General features: G+C 41.1%; 1 protein-coding gene and 2 non-coding genes across 7 annotated transcripts in view; 2 read left to right on the top strand and 1 right to left on the bottom strand.

Moving 5' to 3' along the window:
* Window positions 1–26,931, bottom strand: part of LOC123747839 (uncharacterized) — a 236,116-nt gene that overhangs the window by 157,928 nt on the left and 51,257 nt on the right. The gene's annotated exons all lie outside the window — the stretch shown is intronic.
* Window positions 13,829–13,902, top strand: TRNAN-GUU (transfer RNA asparagine (anticodon GUU)). Its single transcript has one exon. It is a non-coding gene; the product is annotated as a tRNA-Asn (tRNA).
* Window positions 15,419–15,490, top strand: TRNAM-CAU (transfer RNA methionine (anticodon CAU)). Its single transcript has one exon. It is a non-coding gene; the product is annotated as a tRNA-Met (tRNA).

The raw sequence follows: 26,931 nt of genomic DNA on the forward strand, positions 1-26,931 counted from the left end.
AGTTGCATTCACTGGAAAGGCGAAGAGTTAGGGGTGACATGATAGAGGTTTACAAGTGGATGAATGGACATAACCGGGGGGATATTAATAGGTTATTAAAAGTATCAACACAGGACAGAACACGAAACAATGGATATAAATTGGATAAGTTTAGATTTAGGAAAGACTTGGGTAAATACTGGTTCAGTAACAGGGTTGTTGATTTGTGGAACCAATTGCCGCGTAACATTGTGGAGGTGGGGTCCCTCGATTGTTTCAAGCACGGGTTGGACAAGTATATGAGTGGGATTGGGTGGTTATAGAATAGGAGCTGCCTCGTATGGGCCAATAGGCCTTCTGCAGTTACCTTTGTTCTTATGTTCTTATGTTCTTATGTTCATCGGCAAATTTGCAAATGTTGCTACTCAAACCTGAATCTAAATCATTTATATATATTATAAACAACAGAGGTCCCAGGACAGAGCCTGGAGGCACTCCACTTACAACATTTTCCCACTCTGACTTGATTCCATTTATACTAACTCTCTGTTTCCTTTGGTATAGCCATGCCCTAATCCAGCTTAATATAGCACCCCCATTACCATGAGACTCTATCTTTTTAATCAGTCTTTCATGTGGCACTGTATCAAAAGCTTTGCTAAAGTCAAGGTACACAACATCACAATCCTTACCACTATCAACTGCCTCAACTATGCTAGAATAAAAAGATAACAAATGTGTTAAACATGAACGGCCATTTATAAAACCATGTTGCGACTCAATTATTAATTTATGTTTTTCAAGATGAAGACGAATTTTATTTGCTATTATAGATTCGAGTAACTTTCCCACAATAGACGATAGGCTAATTGGTCGATAGTTAGACGCAAGTGATCTATCTCCTTTCTTAAAAACTGGTACCACATTAGCTACCTTCCATGACTCTGGCACTCTGCCTGACTCTATTGATTTATTAAATATGGTAGACAGTGGCTCGGAAAGCTCCTCTTTGCATTCTTTAAGCACCCTGGCAAACACTTCATCGGGCCCTGGGGATTTGCTTGGTTTGAGTTTTACTATTTGTTTAAGAACATCCTCCCTGGTAACTGCTAAACTCGTCAACCTGTCCTCATCCCCACCCACATAGACTTGTTCGGCTGAAGGCATATTGTTAAGTTCTTCTTTAGTAAATACAGATATAAAATATTTGTTAAAAATACTACTCATCTCCTTGTCATTATCCGTTATTTGACCTGTCTCAGATTTGAATGGACCTATCCTTTCCCTAGTCTTAGTTCGATATAACTGAAAAAACCCTTTAGGATTTGACTTTGCTTGCTCTGCTATGCGAACTTCATACTTTCTTTTTGCTTTCCTAATCTCTTTTTTAACATTTCTAACCAGTTGTATAAATTCCTGTTCTAACCTGACTTCCCCATTCTTAATCCTTTTGTACCAAGCTCTCTTTTTACCTATAAGGTTCTTTAAATTATTTGTTATCCACTTTGGGTCATTAGTATTCGACCTATTCAATTTGTATGGTATACTACGTTCCTGTGCTTTGATTAGAATATTCATAAATAAGTTATATATTAAATCCACATCGAAATCCCCTTTTACGTCACCTATCGCTGGGTTCATGTCTCGCTCTAAGACCGGCCCACACCTCATACCCAAGAGTTTCCAATCTATTTGACCCAAAAAATTTCTTAGGCTATTAAAATCAGCTTTTCGAAAATCTGGCACTTTAACAGAATTTTCTCGTACAGGTCTATTCCATTCTATGCTAAATCTGAATACTTTGTGATCACTGTTCCCTAGCTCACTCCCTATATCGATGTCATTAATTTGTGTTTCCCTGTTAGTTAACACTAAATCTAAAATATTATTTTCCCGAGTTGGTTCCTTAATGTGTTGAGTAAGAAAGCAATCGTCAATTAATTCTAGAAAATCTTCTGCTTCACTATTCCCTGTTTTGTTCACCCAGTTTATTCCACTAAAATTAAAGTCACCCATGACATAAATACTGTTGGATCTAGATGCTCTAGATATTTCATACCATAGATGCTTTGCTTCCATTCTGTCTAAATTTGGTGGCATATATATAACTCCTATTATAATATTACTTGCTTTTTCGTTTAATTCTATCCAAATAGTTTCTGTGTGTGGCTCAGTTTTGATTCCCTCTTTGAGACTACATTTCAAATTGTCCCTAACATATATGGCTACTCCCCCTCCTCGTCTAATATATCTATCTGTGTGAAATAGTTTAAATCCATTTATCTGATATTCAGCTAATAGTTCTCTATTTTCTACGTTCATCCACGTTTCGGTAAGTGCAATAATATCTATTTTTTCTGTGCAGACAAGAGCATTTAATTCATTAATTTTATTTCTTAGACTTCTACTGTTAGTGTAATATATCCTAAGTGAATTGTTATTTTGAGGCCCTTTTCTTTCCCTGATCATTTTGCCAATTCTTTTCTCCCACGAACACATACTTTTATTACCTCCTTCCTTCAAATCAATTCCCATACCACTATCTACTAACAGTTTAAACCCAAACAAACACCTCTAACCACTGGTTCCAACGAGTTCGCAACAGCAACAACCCCAGCCCTCGATAGATGCACCCCATCACGAGCATACATTTCATTTCTTCCATAGAAGCGTTCCCAGTTGTCTATGAAAGATATTGCATTTGATTTGCAATATCTTTCCAGCCGGCAATTGACATCAAGTGCCCTCGACATCCATTCATTTCCCACTCCCTTTCTTGGAAGAATGCCACATATGATTCCTCCCTTGCTCCTAACTAATTCAATGGCTGTCCTAAATCTCTGTATTAGTTCCTCACTCCTAACTCGCCCAACATCATTACCCCCTGCACTAATACAAATAATGGGTTTGTTCCCATTTCCCGTCATAATATCATTCATGTTTTCAACAATATCACCAATTCCAGCTCCCGGATAGCAAACCCTTAATCTGTTCCCCCTATCTCTGACACAAAACGTTCTGTCTAAATACCTCACCTGGGAATCTCCCACAACCAAAATTCGCTTCGGTACCTCCCTAACTTTCTGAGCAGCCTGAGGGGCCTGCGCTCCGCCGTTCCTCGCTGATTTCCTCGCTGCAGGCGTACTACAGCACTCGTCCTCCAACAAGGCAAATGAATTTGCCGTCCTTAGGGCGTCTGTAGGCGGCCTTGTCAAAGCCTTCTTAAGACCCCTGTCTTTCACTACTCTCCACGATGAGATCTCGTCAACATTGGTCTCCTCCTTCGTTTCCTCTCGAAGTCTCAGCCGTCGTACCTCATAGCAGGGAGTCCATCTCTGCTCTCAGAGCTCCAACCAAACTCACCAAATCATTTACTAATCCTTCCATTATTGCAATAATAATGTTACTCCAGAGCTCCAGCTAACACAACCTCAAACTGTGACAGCACCTGACTGACTGGATGAATCTAACCAGCCAGGTGAATCTAAATGTAAATGAATCTAAATCATTTATATATATTATAAACAACAGAGGTCCCAGGACAGAGCCTTGAGGCACTCCAACATTTTCCCACTCTGACTTGATTCCATTTATACTAACTCTGTTTCCTTTGGTATAGCCATGCCCTAATCCAGCTTAATATAGCACCCCCAATACCATGAGACTCTATCTTTTTAATCAGTCTTTCATGTGGCACTGTATCAAAAGCTTTGCTAAAGTCAAGGTACACAACATCACAATCCTTACCACTATCAACTGCCTCAACTATGCTAGAATAAAAAGATAACAAATTTGTTAAACATGAATGGCCATTTATAAAACCATGTTGCGACTCAATTATTAATTTATGTTTTTCAAGATGGAGACGAATTGTATTTGCAATTATTGATTCAAGTAACTTTCCCACAATAGACGTAAGGCTAATTGGCCGATAGTTTGACACAAGTGATCTATCTCCTTTCTTAAAAATTGGTACCACATTAGCTACCTTCCATGACTCTGGCACTCTGCCTGACTCTATTGATTTATTAAATATGGTAGACAGTGGCTCGGAAAGCTCCTCTTTGCATTCTTTAAGCACCCTAGCAAACACTTCATCCGGCCCTGGGGATTTGTTTGGTTTGAGTTTTACTATTTGTTTAAGAACATCCTCCCTGGTAACTGCTAAACTCGTCAACCTGTCCTCGTCCCCACCCACATAGACTTGTTCGGCTGAAGGCATATTGTTAAGTTCCTCTTTAGTAAATACAGATACAAAATATTTATTAAAAATACTACTCATCTCTTCATCACTATCTGTTATTTGACCTGTCTCAGTTTTTATTGGACCTATCCTTTCCCTAGTCTTAGTACGATATAACTGAAAAAACCCTTTAGGATTTGTCTTTGCTTGCCCTGCTATGCGAACTTCATAGTTTCTTTTTGCTTTCCTTATCTATTTTTTAACATTTCTAACCAGTTGTACGAATTCCTGTTCTAAAGTGACCTCCCCATTTTTAATCCTTTTGTACCAAGCTCTCTTTTTACCTATAAGGTTCTTCAAATTCTTTGTTATCCACTTTGGGTCATTAGTATTCGATCTATTCAATTTGTATGGTATACTACGTTCCTGTGTTTTGTTTAGAATATTCTTAAATAAGTTATATATTGAATCCACATCGAAATCCCCATTTAAGTCACCTATCGCTGGGTTCATGTCTCGCTCCAAGACCGGTTCACACCCCATACCCAAGGCTTTCCAATCAATTTGACCCAAAAAATTTCTTAGGCTATTAAAATCAGCTTTTCGAAAATCTGGCACTCTAACAGAATTTTCTCCTACAGGTCTATTCCATTCTATGCTAAATCTGATTTCTTTGTGATCACTGTTCCCTAGCTCACTCCCTATTTCAATGTCATTAATTTGTGTTTCCCTGTTAGTTAACACTAAATCTAAAATATTATTTTCCCGTGTTGGTTCCTTAATGTGTTGAGTAAGAAAGCAATCGTCAATTAATTCTAGAAAATCTTCTGCTTCACTATTCCCTGTTTTGTTCAACCAGTTTATTCCACTAAAATTAAAGTCACCCATGACATAAATAATGTTAGATCTAGATGCTCTAGATATTTCATCCCATAGATGCTTTGCTTCCATTCTGTCTAAATTTGGTGGCCTATATATAACTCCTATTATAATATTATTAGCTTTTTCGTTTAATTCTATCCAAATAGTTTCTGTGTGTGGCTCAGTTTTGATTCCCTCTTTGAGACTACATTTCAAATTGTCCCTAACATATATGGCTACTCCACCTCCTCGTCTAATATCTTTCATCTGTGTGAAATAGTTTAAATCCATTTATTTGATATTCAGCTAATAGTTCTTAATTTTCTACATTCATCCACGTTTCGGTAAGTGCAATAATATCTATTTTTTCTGTGCAGACAAGAGCATTTAATCCGTTAATTTGATTTCTTAGACTTCTACTGTTAGTGTAATATACCCTAAGTGAATTGTTATTTTGAGGCCCTTCTCTTTCCCTGATCATTTTGCAAATTCCTTTCTCCCACAAACACATACTTTTATTACCTCCTTCCTCCAAATCAATTCCCATACCTCTATCTACTAACAGTTTTAAACCCAAACAAACACCTCTAACCACTTCTTCCAACGAGTTCGCAACAGCAACAACCCCAGCTCTCGATAGATGCACCCCATCACGAGCATACATTTCATTTCTTCCATAGAAGTGTTCCCAGTTGTCTATGAAAGATATTGCATTTGATTTGCAATATCTTTCCAGCCGGCAATTGACACCAATTGCCCTCGACATCCATTCATTTCCCACTCCCTTTCTTGGAAGAATGCCACATATGATCGGGATTCCTCCCTTGCTCCTAACTAATTCTATGGCTGTTTTATACCTCTGAATCAGTTCCTCACTCCTAACTCGACCAACATCATTTCCTCCCACGAGGAACGTGGTGGAGGTGGGATCCCTCGATTGTTTCAAGTGATTGTTTCAAGTGTCGTGCATTGACTTTTCCTCCTCCTTGTGTTCCTGTTCCTCTTCATTGTCTCCCACTTTCTGTCCGGTTATCTCGCTTACAAGATTCTCTTTCTGTTCATATTTCTAATGTTTCTCCTCGTATTGTTCCTTCCTTACCTCCGTGGAGAGTCCCCCTTCCCAAGTTTTGTACGTCCTTGACTTGTATTACTAAAGCCTTTACCCCTCCTACGATTCTGAAAAGCCTCTTCCTTGAGCACTTTTCTTCGCACTCCCACTCTATTTCCATCTTCACTGATGGGTCTAAGTCTGCGGACGGTGTGGGCTACTCTGTTGTTTTTCCTGACCGTACTTATATGTGTCGCCTCCCTTCGGAGGCTAGCGTCTTTACGGCAGAACTTTATGCTATTCTCTATGCTCTTCGTCTCTTGCTTTCTCATTCTCATTCCTCCTTTGTGGTTGTAGTTGATTCTCGTAGTGCCCTCATGGCTCTAGGGTCCTTTAATCCTGTCCATCCGGTGGTCATCGAGATTCAACATTGGCTGTTTCTTATTACTAGTAAATTTAAATCAGTAGAGTTTTGCTGGGTTCCCAGCCATATTGGTGTTTCTTTCAATGAGCGTGCGGATGCTTCCGCTAAGGAAGCTTTCCGTTCTTGTCCCATCTCCCGTAAAGGTATTCCTTATTCCGACTTTTATCCTGTTTTTCATTCTTCCATTCTTGCCCGTTGGCAGTGTTATTGGTCCTCTGTGGTTGGTAACAAGCTGCGTACTCTCAAACGTAGTGTGTCCCCGTGGCCTTCCTCCTGCCACCGTAACCGGCGGTGGGAAACTGCTTTGGCACGGCTGCAGGTTGGTCATACCCGCTTAACCCACGGTCACTTAATGGAGCGCCGCCCTGCTCCTTATTGTCCGAATTGCGTTGTCCCTCTTACAGTTGTGCATATCCTTGTTGAATGTCCTGACTTCCAGGACGAGCGTGTCTTGCTTTCCGACCGTCCCTCGCGGTCACTTGTCCCTCGATAGAATTCTAGGTGAATCGGATACTTTTGATATCGTTCGCCTTATGCGTTTTTGTTCTCGTATTGGCATTCTTGGTGATATTTAGCGCCCTCTGATTATTTCGCGCTTTGATAGTGCTACATAGCCTTCCCGGTTTGGTGCCTTCTTTTGATAATTACCTTACCTTAAATAAAAAATTAATTAAATAAATAAATAAATAAATAAATAAATAAATAAATAAATAATTCAATCAATATGGATGTGACTGTGGAACATTAGTAAGTCTGGGACACTGCGTTGCCTAGATAATAGTCTTGTGGTCACCTAAACGTTTCTAACAACTTTGATGTAAATTATATGTCCATGTGCGTGTGTACCATCCTAGCAGTCTTCACCTTTGTTACGACCCTGGGTTCACCAGTGGAAACCAGAGGTCAAATTGAGCTAAATAAACTACTTTATATTATTTGGGACACATGGCGAGGTGTATTTGTTCGTATCTTCCTTGCCAGACATAAGACGAATCTTGTTGCTCACAAGCATTCAGACTCTTGAGCTTGTTGTGGATTAAGTATAACATTGTAGTAATTATTAACTATCCTTAGAATGAGTAAAGTAAACAATATTGTACATTGGTGAGGATTTGTAATGTGTATAGCTGCACGATCAATTAGGCTCTTCCCGGCACCACACAACTCGGGAGCCCTGATCTGGTCGCTGGATGCGGTCTTCTCTGGTGGCGTTCGAGGTGTAAACATCTGGACTGTGGGGCTCTGCACCTCTCTCCCCTTCTTCCTTCTACTCTCCCTTACCTATTTGTATGTTTAAGTGTACTAAGTTTAGTATGGTATATTTAAGTTTGCCTACTGTGGGATTGTAAGATTGGTGGAGACCTTGGGGTAGTATTTGCCAGTGTTTTGGGTACCCATTAGTGTTGTGTTGTGATAAGGTACCAAGTGGGCTCACTACCCCTAAGCTGCCCCAAGCTTCAAGTGCTTCCCTAGTAAACTTTACCCTAGCTTGTGCATCCTGCTTATGTGGACCAAGGCTTTTAACGTAAGGTAGGGTGGTAAAGTAATTATTATTATTGTTATTGGTGTGGATGTATATGGGGGGTTGTTAAGGGGTTAATAAATAAGTTAGTTTTAAAGGAGTATCCATTCTTCCTGGGTAGGAGATCTATGATCTACCTCTAAACTGACATTGCCTTGTAGTCAATTGTTAATCATGATTTATATTTTTATTGGGGGCCGGGCCTTACTGATCTCCACAACTAGAGATACATCTTAATTCTAACTGCCCCTACACCAGAGTAATACTAGATCCCCCATAGCAGCATTTTTCAGTTATAACAACCTTGTTGTGTTAACAGAATCAAGAAATAGCTTTCCAGCCTGTACTATTCCTGGGGCCTTCTCATTTGTTGATTAACAATGAAAATAATGGCAGCTAACCCTTCTTCCATTAGTTTTATCATTTGTATTTAATCATAACCTTTAGAAAATAGTATGGCATTATCAGCCTTAACTAAATCCATGCTGGTGCTTTGAGAGAAATCTTAATTTTTTAAGTGTTCCAAGAGACGTTTCCTTGTAAGTTTCTCTAGCGCCTAACTGAGAATGGACGATGTCATGTTCATAGCAAACGGCACCATCCATTTGTATGCGCTGTTTCATACGCCAGCAGTATGTTAACAACAGAGAGCGTACAGGACGCCCGCCAGGCTTGGATGCTGCTAGTCATGTATCTTTATAAGTATTAAAGTCAGTAGCCAAGCATTATAAATAAATAAATAAATAAATAAATTTTTATTCAGGTAAGGTACATACATACAAGGTAAGATACAAAAGTTGATGGATTTATAGATAGAGCTAGTACATACAATACCTAAAGCCACTATTACGCAAAACATTTCAGGCAGGAAAAACACTAAGACTAAAACTTAATACTAATTGAGATTAAAGTATAAATTGTGTTGAGAAAAATAAGAAAAAAATATAAAAAGGGGGGGGGGGGAACATGGCAGAAAGAAAGCAAAAGTACAATTTGGTCAACAAAACAGCATTGTTTAAAATAGAAGACAAGGGTTGACATTTTGGGGGTGAGGTAGGTTACATTGAGTTAATTAGGTAGTACTTAGTTTTTATCTTAAACTGGTTGGGAGAGGTACAGTCTTTAACATAATTGGGAAGGTCATTCGACATTCGAGGTCCCTCGAATTGTAAAGCATTTCTAGTTTGACTAAGTCGTACTCTTGGAATTGGCTTTATATCAACCCTGGCTTTGGCTTTATATCAACCCTGGCATTGGCTTTATATCAACCCTGGCATTGGCTTTATATCAACCCTGGCTTTGGCTTTATATCAACCCTGGCATTGGCTTTATATCAACCCTGGCATTGGCTTTATATCAACCCTGGCTTTGGCTTTATATCAACCCTGGCATTGGCTTTATATCAACCCTACAACCAAGACTTCCTCAGCAACACACAACTTCACATTGGCGACGAGGATGAACTGAAAACGCAGGTATTTGTTCAGCTCAAAACACAAGGAAGAAGCATGCTGTCTCGCCCCAGAGAAGGAGGCGAAACTGTGCTGTCTGTACTCACCTAACTGTACTCACCTAATTGTGCTTGCGGGGGTTGAGCTTTGGCTCTTTGGTCCCGCCTCTAAACTGTCAATCAACTAGTGTACAGATTCCTGAGCCTACTGGGCTCTATCATATCTACATTTGAAACTGTGTATGGAGTCAGCCTCCACCACATCACTTCCTAGTGCATTCTATTTATTAACTACACTGACACCGACAAAATTCTTTCTAACGTCTCTGTGGCTCATCTGGGTACTAAGTTTCTACCTGTATCCCTTTGTTCGTGTCCCACCTGTGGTGAAGAGTTTGTCTTTGTTCACCCTGTCAATTCCCCTGAGAATTTTGTAGGGGGTTATCATGTCTCCCCATTCTCTTCTGTTTTCCAAGGACGTGAGGTTCAGCTCCTTTAGCTTTTCCTCGTAGCTCATACCTCTCAGTTCCGGGACGAGCCTGGTGGCATACCGCTGAACCTTCTTTAACTCTGTCTTGTGTTTAACTAGGTATGGACTCCAGACTGGAGCTGCATATTCCAGGATTGGTCTGACATAAGTGGTATACAGGGTCCTGAACGATTCCTTACACAAGTTTCTGAAGGCAGTTCTTATGTTGGCCAGTCTAGCATATGCCACTGATGATATCCTTTTGATGTGGGCCTCTTGGGACAGGTTCGGTGTGATATCAACCCCTAGATCTTTCTCTCTATTTGACTCTTGCAGGATTTCACCTCCCAGATGGTACCTTGTGTTCAGCCTCCTGCTTCCTTTGCCTAATTTCATTACCTTACACTTTCCTGAGTTGAACTTTAGCAGCAATTTTCTAGACCATTCCTCCAGTTTGTCCAGGTCATCCTGTAGTCTCTGTCTATCTTCATCCGTCTTGATTCTTCTCATAATAAAATAAAATAAAATAAATAAATGTTTATTTAGGTAAGGTACATACATAAAGAGATTTTACAAAGTTTGTTGGATTAATAGATAGAGCTAGTACATACAATGCCTAAAGCCACTATTACACAAAGCATTTCGGGCAGGAAAAACATTAATGACTAAAGCTTAATACTAATGGGTAAAAAGAATAAAATGTGTTGAGAACAAATAAAAATAGAGGTAAAAGAGGGGGGAACATGGCTGAAAAAGCAGCACAAATACAATTACAAATTATTACAGAAAATTACATTCAAACAGCGTTGTTTTGAAAAAAAAAAAACATACATGGGGTGACAACAGAGGGGTAAGGTAGGTTACAGCTCCAAGTTTTTTTAATGTTGCTCTTTATTTGGGTAAATTTATCTTCATAGTATTTAGTTTTGGCTCGTCTAATTATTTTAGATAGCAATAACGAGTAATTCTTTGAGAATTCTTTGGAGACGGTTCCTAGCCTATACTTCTTCTCAAGGTCGTGTTTTTTGTTAATGGATTTAAGTATTCCCTTTGTAAGCCAAGGATTGTTAAGCCTTTTGTTTGTGACTTGTTTTGTAAGCATAGGACAGTGGGTGTTATAAAGGCTAAGAGTTGTTTGTAGAAAAGATTGCACTGCTAGGTTGATGTCCCCTATGTTACCTAACTCGGACTCCCAATTGACATTATCAGCAGCAGTTATAAAATTGTTTAATTTTTGCATCATCAGCAAACATTGAGAGGAACGAGTCTATACCCTCCGGATGATCGTTTACATATATTAGAAACAGAATGGGTCCACGTACTGAGCCCTGTGGGGCTCCGCTGGTGACATCTCGCCACTCTGATGTCTCCCCCCTCACCGTTACTCGCTGTTTCCTGTTGCTTAAGTACTCCCTTATGTACTGTACGGGGTTCTGTATACTGTACGAAGTTCTGTATACTGTACAGGGTTCTGTATACTGTACAGGTTTCTGTATACAGTATGGGGTTCTGTATACTGTATGGGTTTCTGTATACAGTACGGGGGTTCTGTATACTGTACGGGGTTCTGGGTTCTCTGCGCTATGTGTTTTTCTCCTTCATGTCTGTTTCATGCTCCATGTTTATATAATATTATTCTGTCCTTTTTTTTGTACATTTTGTGTTTATTTTATATATAAAAAAATCGCCTATAACACACCCATTGTGAGTGGTGGGATTTAAGGCGTTGGCAGGTAGGCTGTCCCAGGGGTCTATAGCCCTTTGGGGGGAAAACCTTTTTTTTTTTCCTATATTTTGACTTGATTGATTGATAAAGATTAAGCCTTCCTAAAGGTGGCTCGGGCATGAATTGCCCGTATGAGGAGGCTCTTTCGAGCCATTACCAGTACCAATATCTAGGTGATACGAGAGTTGTGTAGATGGATGGAGGGTGTGATGGTGACCTGTTGAGCTTGATAAAGCTGTTGCATCATGTATATGTTACATGCGACCTTTTAGAGTAGTGGTCTGGATTCTCTAAATCCTCCAATTTGTTCAGTATTTTATAAGTTTCTATGGGAGCCACCATGCCCCGTCTGGCTTGCTGTGTTAGTCCTGTGGCCCTCAACCGTTCCTGGTATGGGAGCCACAATGCCCCGTCTGGCTTGCTGTGTTAGTCCTGGGGCCCTCAACCGTTCCTGGTATGGGAGCCACCATGCCCCGTCTGGCTTGCTGTGTTAGTCCTGGGGCCCTCAACCGTTCCTGGTATGGGAGCCACCATGCCCCGTCTGGCTTGCTGTGTTAGTCCTGGGGCCCTCAACCGTTCCTGGTATGGGAGCCACCATGCCCCGTCTGGCATGCTGTGTTAGTCCTGGGGCCCTCAACCGTTCCTGGTATGGGAGCCACCATGCCCCGTCTGATTTGCTGTGTTAGTCCTGGGGCCCTCAACCGTTCCTGGTATGGGATCCGATTTAGTTCTGAGATGCTTTTTGTCGCTCTGTGTTGTACTTTCTCCACAGCAGATATGTTCTGAAGATGAAGCCTCTATGCTTGATACAGCAGTCCAAATGTGGGCGCACCAGAGATGTTTACATTTTGATAACTTAATTTCCTTGAAAATAAAGTTGACTTTCTTATTAGAGTTCCCAATTGTTGGGCAACTTTCAATGACTGGTCCCCGTGTATGCAGTCCCCGTGGCGCAGTGGTGAAACACTAGCCCCCGCACTTCGCGAACAATTTAGTCTGGGTTCTTATCCTGGCCGGGGAGGATTGACTGGGTTCCAATCCTTAACATTACGCCTCTCTTCACTCAGCAGTGAAACGATTTGACGGGTCGTATTCCGGAGTTAATAATTAAGATTAATATTAATCTTAGGACTTAGCCGTATTAGGATAAAGGACCTGCCCGAAACGCTATGCGTACTAGTGGCTTTACAAGAGTGTAAAAACTGGTGGACCATCCAAGTAGTAGGCGTCCATCTGTCTCAGGAGACTATGGAGTTCCGTTCTGGTTGTCGGTCTGGAGTGGCCTCTCCAAGGTGCAAAGCCAGGGTAGGTTGATAAGGGGGAGAAGCTGTCACCTATGCAGCAGGTCCCCCCTCTCCACATCACCGATCGTCTCAATTGGAAAGGCAAACGCCAATAAGATTGGTTCCAGCGCCGTCGCAGGAACTGTCAGAACGAGGTTGAAGGCAACAAGGAACTGCCCCCAGGGGGCTCCACCTCCGGAGTTAACCTGGAAGTTGGTACAAGAAGGCACAGGGACTCCAACCCCAGAGTCTTTTTGTTGTTGTTACTCTTTTTTGTGGGGGGAAAGGAGGAAAATTAGTAAAGAAAGAAAAGGAGGAAACTTAGGAAAAATGGGGGAACCATTGACAAGCTGCCGGCTTCCCGTCTCCGTCGTGACCACTAGACACAAGGTTACTTTAGGCATTTTTTTTTTTTTTTTTTTTGAGATATATACAAGAGTTGTTACATTCTTGTACAGCCACTAGTACGCGTAGCGTTTCGGGCAAGTCCTTAATCCTATGGTCCCTGGAATACGATCCCCGCCGCGAAGAATCGTTTTTTCATCCAAGTACACATTTTACTGTTGCGTTAAACAGAGGCTACAGTTAAGGAATTGCGCCCAGTAAATCCTCCCCGGCCAGGATACGAACCCATGACATAGCGCTCGCGGAACGCCAGGCGAGTGTCTTACCACTACACCACGGAGACTGTAAAGGACACTATAGGAATTATCATCATCAGGAAAAGATCATCAAGGCAAATGGGGAGACCTTCGACAAGCCGCCGGCCTCCTGTCCTCATCGAGGCCACTATTAGTAGCTCTCAAGTAAACTCAGATAATTATCACACTTCGATATCTAAGTAATTCCGCCTTATTACAAATTTGTTTAGTACGTTCCTCGAGCCTCCGTGGCACAATTGGTTAGCGCGTTCGGCTGTTAACCGAAAGGTTGGTGGTTCGAGCCCACCCGGGGGCGATTATTTAGGCCAACTCTAGGGGTTGACCTCAGACAAGACCGACATAACACACTTGACAGCGATGTCACACTTGGCCCCGTGATCCAGCCCGTCCTCCTCAAGTCTGCCAACGTCAACAAACTCTCGCGCGTAAGTGACCTTATCCTAACACAACAGAGAACGGCACAGTATGTCAACGTCGCGACTCATCCTCCTGTTTACACAGTAGTTGTTGTATATGCTCCATAGTACAAACGTTGACGTACTAAGTCATTACATAATAGTACTTACTGATCACTTTATAGTCTGAATTCTTAATTATAGTCATAATTATAGACTCTTTATAGTCGGAAGTGAAGTATATAGTACTAACAACTTTATAGTCTGAAAAAATAAGGTTAAACAAAATATATAAATTCCAAGGTCTAGTATAGCACACATATATGTACGATATTAGGTCTCAGATAGCGTGTATTAGGCCTAGGAAGGTTCTGTTGGTTAAGGTTGTCTTTGCAACATAAATATAAAACCTTTTCCGGTTTGTCTAAATTCAATAGTACAAATTTCTACTTTGTAATTGCGTTGTACGTTTATTTATTTATTTATTTATTTATTTATTTATTTATTTATTTATTTATTTATATATATACAAGAAGGTACATTGGGTTTGTGAGAATACATTGGATAGTACAGTATTTACTTTCTTGTAAAGCCACTAGTACGCACAGCGTTTCGTTGATATATTTACTGTGGTCCGTACGTTGCATACGTACGTGCGTACGTTACGTACGTTGATATATTTACTGTGGTCCTCATCGTTACTATAAGTACTACCAACACAAGAGGATGGGCTGCAGTTTCACGAGCCGCTACCATTTTCTAGTGCGACAATTGTTGGTCTTGGGAAGAGTATTCGTCAAAAGGCGCCGTTCTATTAGGAGGACGGGTTGAACATCTACATACCGAGTTTTGGCGGCATAACACAACAATTTAGAAAATAATATATAATTATAAACAGCCTCCCAGTCCTTCGGAGCTCATCAACTGTTTAATGTGTAAAGTCGCCAAAGATTGAGATAACATGTTCGTAAGTACTTGCGTAACTGACTGATGAATCTGGGTCCAGACACTAAATATAATTCTTATGCTTGGAATGTTTACATGCAAGAAGAGTTGCTATAGACCTCAACAAACACGACAGATCAGCCTCCAGGGCTGAGTGGATCCCATACTTATCCTGTAGACCCCATGTATACCTATACTGTGAGCGTTAGTGCCTCCAATACATGTCCTGTTCATGAGTGGTAGTGAACCCATACCCATCGTGTGCAGCAGTGATCACATACCCATGCTATGATGTATGTCATACGCAGCTGGCTGTGCACAGTAACCATGACGTGCGCATCCCATTTGCAAGATCAGTACGTACTGGTGCGTTACTGCGCAGAAACACTGATACTTTTATTTATGAAGAAAATATTACCAATTACAATATTATAAAAGATGTATAAAATTTATCATCCAAATAACACCAGCAGCAGAGTGGCGCAGTGGAAGCGTGCTGGGCCCATAACCCAGAGGTCCGTAGATCGAAACTACGCTCTGCTACGAAATTGTTTTAAAGTATTTTATTCATGTTTTTTCATTACAAATGTAGGTACATAGCAGTGTCTTGCTACCCCCTTCAATATAAGTAATTACAAATTACAGGTTGAGCTAGCTATATGTTAACAAATAAAGGCACAATAACGAACGTGGGAGATTTGTACCTGAATTTACCTGTCTCTAGTGTCCTCGACGGATAGTGGAAGCCATCGGCTTGTCAAAGATCCCCCCCCCTCCCCCCATGGTTCATGAGGATTCTTTCTATTTGGATTTTGAACTGAGGTAATATCTTGGTATTTAACGACTTCGCTAGTTAGACAATTCCATGGGATAACCATAGTTTATAAATAAATAAATAAATAAATGTTTATTTAGGTAAGGTACATACAAGAAATTTTTACAAAGATTGGTTGACTTATAGGTAGAGCTAGTACATACAATGCCTAAAGCCACTATTACGCAAAGCGTTTCGGGCATAATATAGTTCATTTAATATGCACCCTATACCCGTCCTGTGGGTGGTAGTGGAAAGAGTTATAGAGGCACATATGGCCTCAGGGACTGAACCCCACAATTCATTTAGCTGAGCAAGTTAATCTTGCTGAGAGAGTTACAAAATTCAATGCACATCATCACATCAACAATAGGCTCGAGACCGCCAACAAGTACAGTTTCTAAACTAAGCAACTGACATGTGGATCGAGAGCCCTACAGCGAGAAACATTTGGACGCTAACCAACTGTGTTACGGAGGCTACGCTCTCTAAAACCTTACAAATATTTCCTCCTGCTTCTTACCGCTCACTCCCGCCATCGAAAGCCCTAAAATCATTTCCTTCTTCCTCCCGTTCGATCCCGCTCTCTGAAGCCTTACAAATTATTTATCCTGCTTCCTGCAACTCGTTCCCGCTCTCTGAAGCCCTAATAACAATCCCTTCCGCGCTCTCCGAATCCATAAAAATACTTCCTCCTGTTTCATCCCGCTCTCTGTAGCCTTAAAAACACTTCCTCCCCCTTTCTGAAGCCCTAAAATCACTCTCTTCTGCTTTTTCCCGCTCGCTCTTGTTCTCTGAAGCCTTAAAAACACCTGCTCCCGCACTCTGAAGATCTAATAACACTTCCTCCTGCTTCCTATAACAAATGTTCCAGAGATGTGTAAATATTTAATTCAAAATGATCTGCTACCAGAAATTTTTGCCAAATATTTCTAGTTTCCTAACTGTAGATAGTACCTAAGTGATAGGGTAGGGCAGTACCTAAGTACCTCCTGCACACCGCCCACCCCCCACTGGATGGGGGGCGGTGTGCAGGACAAACATATCAATTGTGACACTAGCTCTCCACATATGCCAGTTGCTTAATTTAGAAATCATACTTGTGGTCAATCGCGAACGCATTGATGATGTGACGACGTATATTGAATTTTGTAACTAGCTTATCAAGACTGAAACTTGCTTAGCTAAGTGAATTGTGGGGATCAGTCCCTGAACCCATTATTACAAAGCATTCTTACAAAGCAAGTAACTGACAAAAGATTAAAAAATCCATGGCTCACAAGTGGCATTCTCAGCTCAATCAACAAGAAACATGAATATGAAAAGAAAGTTAGGATTGGCCTAGTTTCAAAGGAAGTAGCTAAAAGGTACTCATCAATGCTTACCAGTACCATAAGAAAGGCAAAACTTGCATATTATGTGAATAGATTCAATGAAGCAAAAGGCAACATGAAAAACACTTGGAAAACTATCTCTAGTATCCTAGGAACTAAACAACACTCACATAACCAAATAAAACTCTACAAGGATGGGGATATACCGTCAACTGATTTAGAAATGGCAAATGAATTTAATAGTTTCTTTTCATCGGTTGGTGCTAATCTTGCCAGTAAAATCCCACAGACTCAGACACATATTAACACATATCTCTCAGGCAGCTATCCAAACTCTCTTCTCCTTTCACCAATCAGCCCGGCAGATGTTGTGTCCATCATACACTCTCTAAAAACCAAGGCAGGGAACACCAGTGAAATTCCGTCCATTGTGTACAAGAGAGCCTCCCATGCCCTTGCCCCACTCATAGCACTACTGTTCAACAAATCTATAGAGTGTCACACCTTCCCTGATATCCTCAAAAAAGCAAGAGTAACGCCTGTCCATAAAGGAGGCAATCCGGCGGACATAAACAATTATAGACCAATATCAAATCTACCCATTCTATCAAAAATATTTGAAAAAATTATTTACAAACAGCTCTATTCCTACCTCGTAAAATTCGACATACTCAGCCCCTGCCAGTTTGGCTTCCGGTCCCAAAAGAGTACCAATGATGCAATCATTAGTCTCCTTGACATTATCTACTCAGCCCTTGACAAAAATGAGTTTCCGATTGGACTCTTCATTGACCTAAGAAAAGCCTTTGATACTGTTAATCACAACTACCTCCTACTTAAACTCCAGCATTATGGAATCCGAGGCCTTGCCCTTGACTACATCCGATCCTATCTTAGTGACAGACACCAATATGTAACCATCAATGATACAACTTCTTCCACTCTACCAATTACCGTTGGAGTGCCACAGGGCAGCATCTTAGGACCTCTTCTATTTCTTATATATATAAACGATATGCCTAATGTCTCCAATATTCTCAAACCTATATTGTTTGCTGACGATACTACCCTTATCTACTCAAACCTCAACCCACATACACTAAATAATGTTGTGAATAATGAATTAAAAAAAGTCCACTTATGGATGTCAACGAACAAACTAACATTAAACATCGAAAAGACTTACTACATCTTATTTGGAAGCAAATCATCAAATGCAATTCAGCTACAGATAGACAACATTAACATCAGTGATAAAAATGATGGCAAGTTTCTTGGCCTATTCCTAGACAAGAGACTCAACTTCAGCACCCACATTCAACACATAACTAAGAAAGTCTCTAAGACAGTTGGTATACTCTCCAAAATCAGATATTATGTTCCTAACTCGGCTCTCCTCTCACTATATTATGCACTAATCTACCCCTATCTTAATTATGGTATCTGTGCATGGGGGTCTACTACTGCAAACCACCTTAAGCCCATCATCACACAGCAAAAATCTGCTATCAGAATAATAACTAACTCTGCTTTCAGACAACACTCAGCTCCCTTGTTTAAGTCTCTAAACTTGCTAAATATTAACTCCCTCCACACATTCTCTTGTGTCAACTACATTTACAAAACCCTGTTCTTAAATGCAAACCATGCTCTGAAACTCTCCCTGGACAGATGTAATAGGACCCATTATCACCACACCAGAAATAAATATCTCTTTGATATCCCCAGGGTCAAACTTAATCTGTGTAAACACTCTATGCAAATTAAGGGACCTAGTTTATGGAACTCACTCCCTAGTGAATTGAAAAACTGTAAAACTTTTGCCTTATTTAAAAGCAAAACCAAAAAGTACCTAACTTCATCTATTTAGTTTCCTACACTGAGCTTTAAATTTGCTCTGTACCTAGTGTTACCCAATCTCCTAATTTTTATGTAATATCAAACAACCTTATCATTGTGTTCATTGCTGTCTTCTTTTATGTGCTAGCCATATGCTGTATTGTGACTACCAATTTTTTGTCAACTACCATTCAAGCTGTCATTGCAATCAATCTTATATTGTTTCTGCTGTATTGTGCCTACCAATTTGTTGTCAACTACCATTTTAAGCTGTCATTGCAATCAATCATAGCTATCCTATGTGCTTTAATATACTGTACCTATAATTTTCTCTCATCTTTTTTTTCATTCCATGTAATCTGTTATCATTTTTTGTCTATAAATTTTGCAAGTATTTACCTCCTTAAAATTTTCTTAGATTAAGGACCTGCCCGAAACGCTGCGCGTGCTAGTGGCTTTACAAGACTGTAATTACCATATTTGTATCCTCACATTCCTTATGTACATTCTTGTATATGCATAAATAAATAAATAAAAATAAATTATGTGCCTCTGTAACCCCTTCCACTACCTCCCACAAGATGGATATGGGGTGCATAATAAGTGAACTAAACTAAACTAAACCTCTCATGTTATCGTGACGTCACACACGCCGTACACACATAAAACAGGATTTTCTCTATTTTCGTTATTAAACATTTTATAATTTATATAATTACTCAAGCAATGTGTTTTGATCATATTATATCGCTGAAGAAAAACTATGTGCATCTTCGGTAGCAATTAACCGGATTTGGTCCATATAATAACAGGTCACTAGGTACTTCAGGTTTCCGTAGTGTTGTGGTTATCACGTGCACCTCACACGCGCAAGGTCCCCGGTTCGATCCCGGGCAGAAATATTTGACTTTTTAAATGTTTGTTTTCATAACCCATTGAAATAAACTCAAAGTATCCAACCACTTGGGTCGGACGGTAGAGCGACGGTCTCACTTCTTGCAGGTCGGCGTTCAATCCCCGACCGTCCAAGTGGTTGGGTACCATTCCTTCCCCCCGTCCCATCCCAAATCCTTATCCTGACCCCTTGCCAGTGCTATATAGTTGTAATGGCTTGGCGCTTTCCCCCTGATAGTTCCTTCCCTTCCCTTCTCTTCAAAGAGCTAAAATTAATAACAAAGTATATTGACAATAATTATTAAATCATAAAAACTTATACCAATTTGGAAACTGGCTAATACTCCATTATACTAATTATTAATATTGAGAGTCATATAACTATGTATTGTGGAGCAGAGTGGCGCAGTGGAAGCGTGCTGGGCCCATAATCCCACTAGAGGTCCGTAGATCGAAACTACGCTCTGCTACAGTCTAATATTTTCCTACCATAACAAACCAAAAGAATTTTTTTTATCTCTTATGAATACAATCCATCCTCCTGTACATTTTGTAACTTTGTGGAACACCGTACATATAAATTAAATATTGACGTAATGGACAATTACATAGTAGAACTTGGTACTATTCACCTTATAGTCCAGAAAAAATACAGCTAAAACCAAACATATATATATTCCTAGGCCTAGTATAACATGTATATTTACTGTATTTGGCCTCAGTTAGCATGTATTAGGCCTTGGATGGTAAGTTACGTTAGGTTTTATGAGAAACAAATACAAAGGTTCGGGCCAACCTTTCCCGAAACGCTTTGCGTAATAGTGGCTTTAGACATTGTATGTACAAGCTCTATCTATAAATCCAACAACATGTTTGTATCTGACCTTGTATGTATGTACTTTACCTGAATAAACATTTGATTTGATTTGACAAAACCTTTGCCGGTTTATACAAATTCAATAATACCAAATTATACTATCCAATTGTCCATTACATCAATATATGTACGATGGAGGATGGATGTGTTGCTTATAAGCACTGCTATTAATATATCATAAGCTCCTACATAGATTACACACAGAAATCTCAATAGCGTGATGCATCAAATGAACAAATCCACAAGGGCAGTGACGAGGGTTCAAACCTACGTCCGAGAGCATCCCAGACGCTGCCTTAATCGACTGAGCTACGACATGGTAAAAGAATTGCAACCAGAAGTTCTACTGACCTTACTTGGATCCTGCAGCCTCTCCGAGACACAAGCCAGGATTTTACACAATTCCCCCCATGCACCCGAGCTCTGTCAATAAGCCGCTCTACCTCTTCGCCCTTACTTCATTTTCTAGGATGCTCTCGGACGCAGGTTCGAACCCTCGTCACGGCCCTTGTGGATTTCTCCTACATAGATGTTAGTACTGCACGGTTGTCTTTGGTTTGCTATTAATATAAATGCTGATATTTCTTAAAGTATTTCAATTCGGCCGACACCGACTAGGCTATGACGCTCCCCTACCCAACATGACTCATCTTGGAAAGCTGGGCGAGGCTGGTCCCACCAAGTGTCTGGTCACCAACCTCGGATAAACATTCTATTTTATAGATATTGGTTATATAAATATATAGGGGGTACCATCTTTGGTTGCGTTTGTAGGACCCTCGACCTCGAAGAAGACGACATGCAGCATCCGGGGAAGCCTTGTGGGGCACCCGCGTACACATATTGTCTTTTCATACCATCCCCTATATTTTTTTATTTTGTCATTTTATTTTATTTAAAATTTCATTACACAAAAAGGGTTACAACATTGGTTACATTCAAAGTACAAGACTTCTTATTACAGGTTGTAGAGTTCCTCCAATATATAGTTTTGTGTTAACTAATACTATTACATATATATTATTACCTATATCTTCTAGTCGTAGTAGTAGCAGACATTCATCAGTCTCAGGAGACTATGGAGTTGCGCTCTGGTTGTCGGTCTGGAGTGGCCTCTCCAGGGCACAAAGCCAGGGTAGGTTGATACGGGGGAGAAGCTGTCAACTATGCAGCAGGTCCGCCCTCTCCACGGCGCCGAAAGTCTCCAATGGAAAGGCAAACACCAATACGATTGGTTCCAGCGCCGTCACAGGAACTGTGAGCTCCGGAGTTGACCTGGAAGCTGGTGAAGGGACTCATAACCCGGAGACCGTCGTGGTCGGGGGCGGAGAAGAACCACCCCACCAAGGGCAAGAACGACCCCAGCCTCCTGAAGCAGAGCCTGGGGCTGCTAGAGCCCAAGGAGGAGGACTTCAGAGTCCCGCACCTACGGGTTCCAGGCGTAGTTCAATAACTAACTGATAAACATAACTTTAATACTGATTCATTAACTAAGTTCAGTAACTAATTGATAAACCTTAAAGAACTGGTGAGAACAAGTTGTGTTCACTTCAGTTTGCTAACATTTATTAGATCTGTGCTGCTTATAAAATACTCTTGTGTTCGATCCCTGATGGTCCCAGTGCTTGGGCACCGTTACTCCACTCCGTCCTCTCAATTCTTGCAAGGTCCACGTTCGATCCCCGATGGCCCAAGTGGCAGCTTTCCATTCCTTCACGTCGTCCATATATATCCCAGATCATCTTAATATCCCTTCCAAGTGTTGTATAATCATACTGGTCTAGTACTTTCACCTCATAATTACCTTACCTTATCTCGCTTCCTCAGAGAAGACTCATGTTCTCTCGAGTCTTGTATTCTTGGTGACGTGGTCTTTCCATGTGATATCAAGGATGCATCTCAGGTTCCGCATGTGAAAGGTATTTAGCCGCGTCTCCTGGTGAGAGCGCAGGGTCCAGGATTCCAAGCCGTAGAGAAGTGTACTCACCACACATGCCATGTAGACTTGTGCCTTGGTGTGCACTGTCAGTTTGGCATTTTCCCAAACGCGCTTTGTGAGCCTGGCCAGTGTTGTTGCGGCCTTCCCGATACGCCTGTTGAGTTCAGTGTCCAGGGAAAGGGTGTCTGAGATTGTGGAGCCCAGGTACACAAACTCGTGAACTGCCTCCAGCACATAGTCTGCTATGTTTATATAGGGTAGCTCATTGACGTCTTGTCCCATCACCTGTGTCTTCTTCAAGCTGATTGTCAAGCCGAATGCGGAACAGGCTGCGGCAAAGCGTTTGAGTAGCTGCTGCAGGCCTTATGCTGTGTTTGTGGTGATCGCTGCATCGTCGGCGAAGACGAACTCCCTGAGGATTCGCATCTGTACTTTTATCTTTGCTCGGAGTCTGGATAGATTATAGAGCTTTCCATCAGATCTTGTACGGAGATAGATGCCCTCTGTGGTTGTTCCAAAGGCATGCTTGACGAGGATCGCGAAGAAGATGTCAAACAGGGTTGGAGCAAGAACGCACCACTGTTTAACACCACTCTTGATGTTGAATGGTTCAGAAGTTGAGCCGTCGTACACGACCGTGCCCTTCATGTCCTTGTGGAACGATTGTATCATGCTGAGTAGGGTGGGTGGGCAGCCAATTTTGGCCCAGATCTTGAAGAGTCCGTCCCTGCTCACGAGGTCGAAGGCCTTTGTAAGGGCAATGAAGGCGATGTACAAGGCTTTTCTCTGCTCCCTGCACTTTTCTTGAAGCTGTCTCAGGGTGAACACCATGTCAGTGGTCGACCTCTCTGCTCGGAAACTACACTGTGACTCGGGGTACACTCTTTCAGCAAGAATCTGAATCCTGACCAAGACGACCCAGGCGAAGAGTTTGCTGTCGACGCTGAGGAGTCCGATGCTACGATTGTTGTTGACATCGCTTCTGTCACCTTTATTTTTGTAGAGAGTGATGATGTTTGCATCTCTCATGTCTTGTGGCACCGAGCCCTCCCTCCAGCACTGGCACAGAAGTTCATGAAGCTCAGTTTTAAGTGTTCCACGAGCGCACTTGAGAACTTCAGGCGGAATCCCGTCGTCTCCTGGGGCCTTCCCTGAGGAAAGTGAATCCAATGCTTTCTCAACTTCTTCCACAGTTGGTTCAAGGTCAAGTTCTTCCATGATGGGCAGGAACTTGATTGCATCCAAGGCTTCTACGCTGACCAAGTTCTTTCTGGAATAGAGTTCGGAGTAATGCTCTACCCAGCGATTCATCTGTTGATCACGGTCTTTAATGATCTCTCCAGTGGCTGACTTAAGAGGAGCCGTCCTGTTTTGTGTAGGGCCTGTTGCCTGTTTGATCCCTTCGTACATGCCTCCTATGTTGCCAACAGTGGCCGCAGTCTGGATGCTGGAACAGAGTCGGAGCCAGTAATCGTTAGCACAGCACCTCACAGTTTGTTGAACTCTACTGCGGGCAGTACGGAGGGCCTGTAGGTTCCTTTCTGAGGGCAGGTTTTTGTAGGATGAGAGAGCTTGTCTCTTTTCCTCTACAAGGGGTAAGAGTTCCTCTGCAATGGCCTCGAACCAATCTGCTGACTTGTTCTGCCTCTTACCGAAGGTGGATATGGCAGTTGTAACACGGGACGGTATTGGCTCTACTCTGTCCTTTACCCTGTCCGTGACTATGCTTACTGAAACTTAAACCGAATTCCAAAGGACCCCAGAGTATACTCTATAGCCGAGTCCCACGCCACTTGGTCTTAGCCGTTTGACCGGCTAAGCTTCTATAGCCACGTGACGTCGTACTAGGTTTTCTAGCAAACTCAAGGGATCGTCAAGACACCCTTGGTTTGGTTGCAGGTAGAGAGTTTAAGAGAACACCAACTCCTACTCAGGTTAAACGCCTCCTAGACAAAAGTACTCAGGACACACGGAACAAAGTTGCTTATGTTGTCCAAGTGTTTAACGAGCTTAAATGTTACCCTAATTCCCTTGACACTTAACCATGGCTCATCAAACAAAAACAATTAAGTTTCTTTCTTGGAATATTCGAAGTGTTTATCTTCGGATAAATGACGTAATCTTGTATGCTAAAATGAGAGACGTGGATGTGATGTGTTTACAGGAACCATATACGTCCACAACTATCAAGAAGGTCCCACCCAGGATACCTGGGTATATAGCATACAACAACGATATTGGAACTGGTCTACTCACGTATATTAAGAGTGGATTAATCTGTAAACTAATTAAAAATCACGGGAGTGATAGTATACATTATCAAAAATTCAAATTACAAACTGCAAATAGCCATTTCCTACTATATAACATATATGGACGATGTAGTGTACTTAAAGCAGACCTGCTACCGACACCTACAGGTAACACAGCTATGTTATGTATGGGTGACTTTAATGCTCGTCACACTGCTCTTGGTGATGTTCAGTGTAACAATAATGGAAGGGTCGTCTTGAAATACCTTAATGATCATAATATTACTGTGTATGATACTGATAAACAGACCCATTTATTGGGGGGTAGACTGGATTATGTGATTGGATACAGCCTAGTAGATAGCAATGTTAACGTTAAGCTCATCCCAAAACTAGTAAGTGATCATTTTGCAATATATTGTGAATACAATGTGGCGGATATTAGGTCCAGTCCTCATTCTAGAGTTAAAATTAACATTCCAGACAATCTTAAACAGCACTCTAAGGCTTATGTACATAAGTGGTACACTGGGTATACACCTGTATCAGTGGACCACTTTTACACTGATCTTGTCAGTATCATTGCCAGTTATTATGATACCTGGGTTAAATCAAGGAAAAAAAAGAACACTCGTTCTTCCTCATGGACAGAGGATCCTATTATTATTGCAGAGCTAAAGCTCTTCAGCTGCTGACTCTTATAAACGAGACAAAACAGCTGACAATTTACTTGCATTCCTTAATGCCAACAGAGATTTTCGCGAGCTTAAGGGTCAAGTTAAGGACACATATTGGGAACAATTCCTACAAGGTATCAGTAGAACTACAACATTATCAGAAATGTGGAACACAATTAAAAACATTACCAAACCTTCAGCCCCAGTTCAGCTTCATCATACTCCTGCAGAATATGCTGACATGCTCTTAGCTCAATGGTCTAGTGTCTCACAAATTTCTTCCTTACCCCCAGATATACAGCAGCGTTTAAGACATACCAACATTAACAGAAACTTTAATATTGAAATAGCACGCTCCTCACCAGATTTAACAGATCAGTTTGCTATAACCCCCTTTGAATTAACATCAGCATTAGGAAAACCTAAACAAATTGCCCCTGGTGAGGATGGTATAACTTATAACACCTTGAGCTTACTGAATGATGTCCCTAGCCATCCTCTGCTTGACCTCTATCAAATGAGTCTCTCACAAGGTATCTTGCCAAAGAAATGGACACAAAGTCTCATAATACCAGTTCCTAAACCTAACTCTCAAAAATTCAGGCCCATTTCCCTTACATCTTGCATGTGTAAAGTCTTGGAGAGAATTGTTCTCAATCGTGTCATGTTTCAGGTCAAAGAAAAACTGGCCCCAAACCTATATGGGTTCATGCCCAAGTGTAGCACACAAACATGCTTTGCTGAATATTTTGTAAACTCCCAGGATGGGACACAGGCAGCCTTTATTGACCTAAAGTCAGCTTTCGATGTAGCGAATGGCGAAATAATATTAGAGCAACTTGCTGAATTTGGAATCAAAGGTAATCTTCTGAGTTGGATAAAGAGCTACCTATCCAACAGGCGTGCTAGTATCCTATTTAAAGGAGTTAAAAGTACAAGAACAGATGCATTCGAACTAGGCACACCTCAAGGTGGTGTACTAAGCCCTATGCTCTTCAATATACCTATGCACAAACTTATCCATGACATGCCTATACAACCTACGGAAACTGTTATATGTTATGCTGATGATATTTGTATTATGGCACACAGTAAACCAAGGCTACAAGTGTTACTTGATGCATTCTCCAAGAAAGTAGTAGAATGTGGCCTCATAATTTCTGTTGATAAAACAAGGGTTCTTATTCCCCATTCTCTTCATGTTAACTATACTATTAATGGAATGCCCGTGGAGACTTGCGAGTCTTATAAATATCTTGGAGTCGAGGTTAATGATACAAATCTCGTCAGCAACCTGCGCAAAAAACTAGTTGAGCGTCTTAAACCTCTCAAAACTCTTGTTGGCAAAGGATTTGGCA

Source organism: Procambarus clarkii, chromosome 55 (genome assembly GCF_040958095.1).
Source record: "Procambarus clarkii isolate CNS0578487 chromosome 55, FALCON_Pclarkii_2.0, whole genome shotgun sequence".
Classification (NCBI taxonomy): domain Eukaryota; kingdom Metazoa; phylum Arthropoda; class Malacostraca; order Decapoda; family Cambaridae; genus Procambarus; species Procambarus clarkii.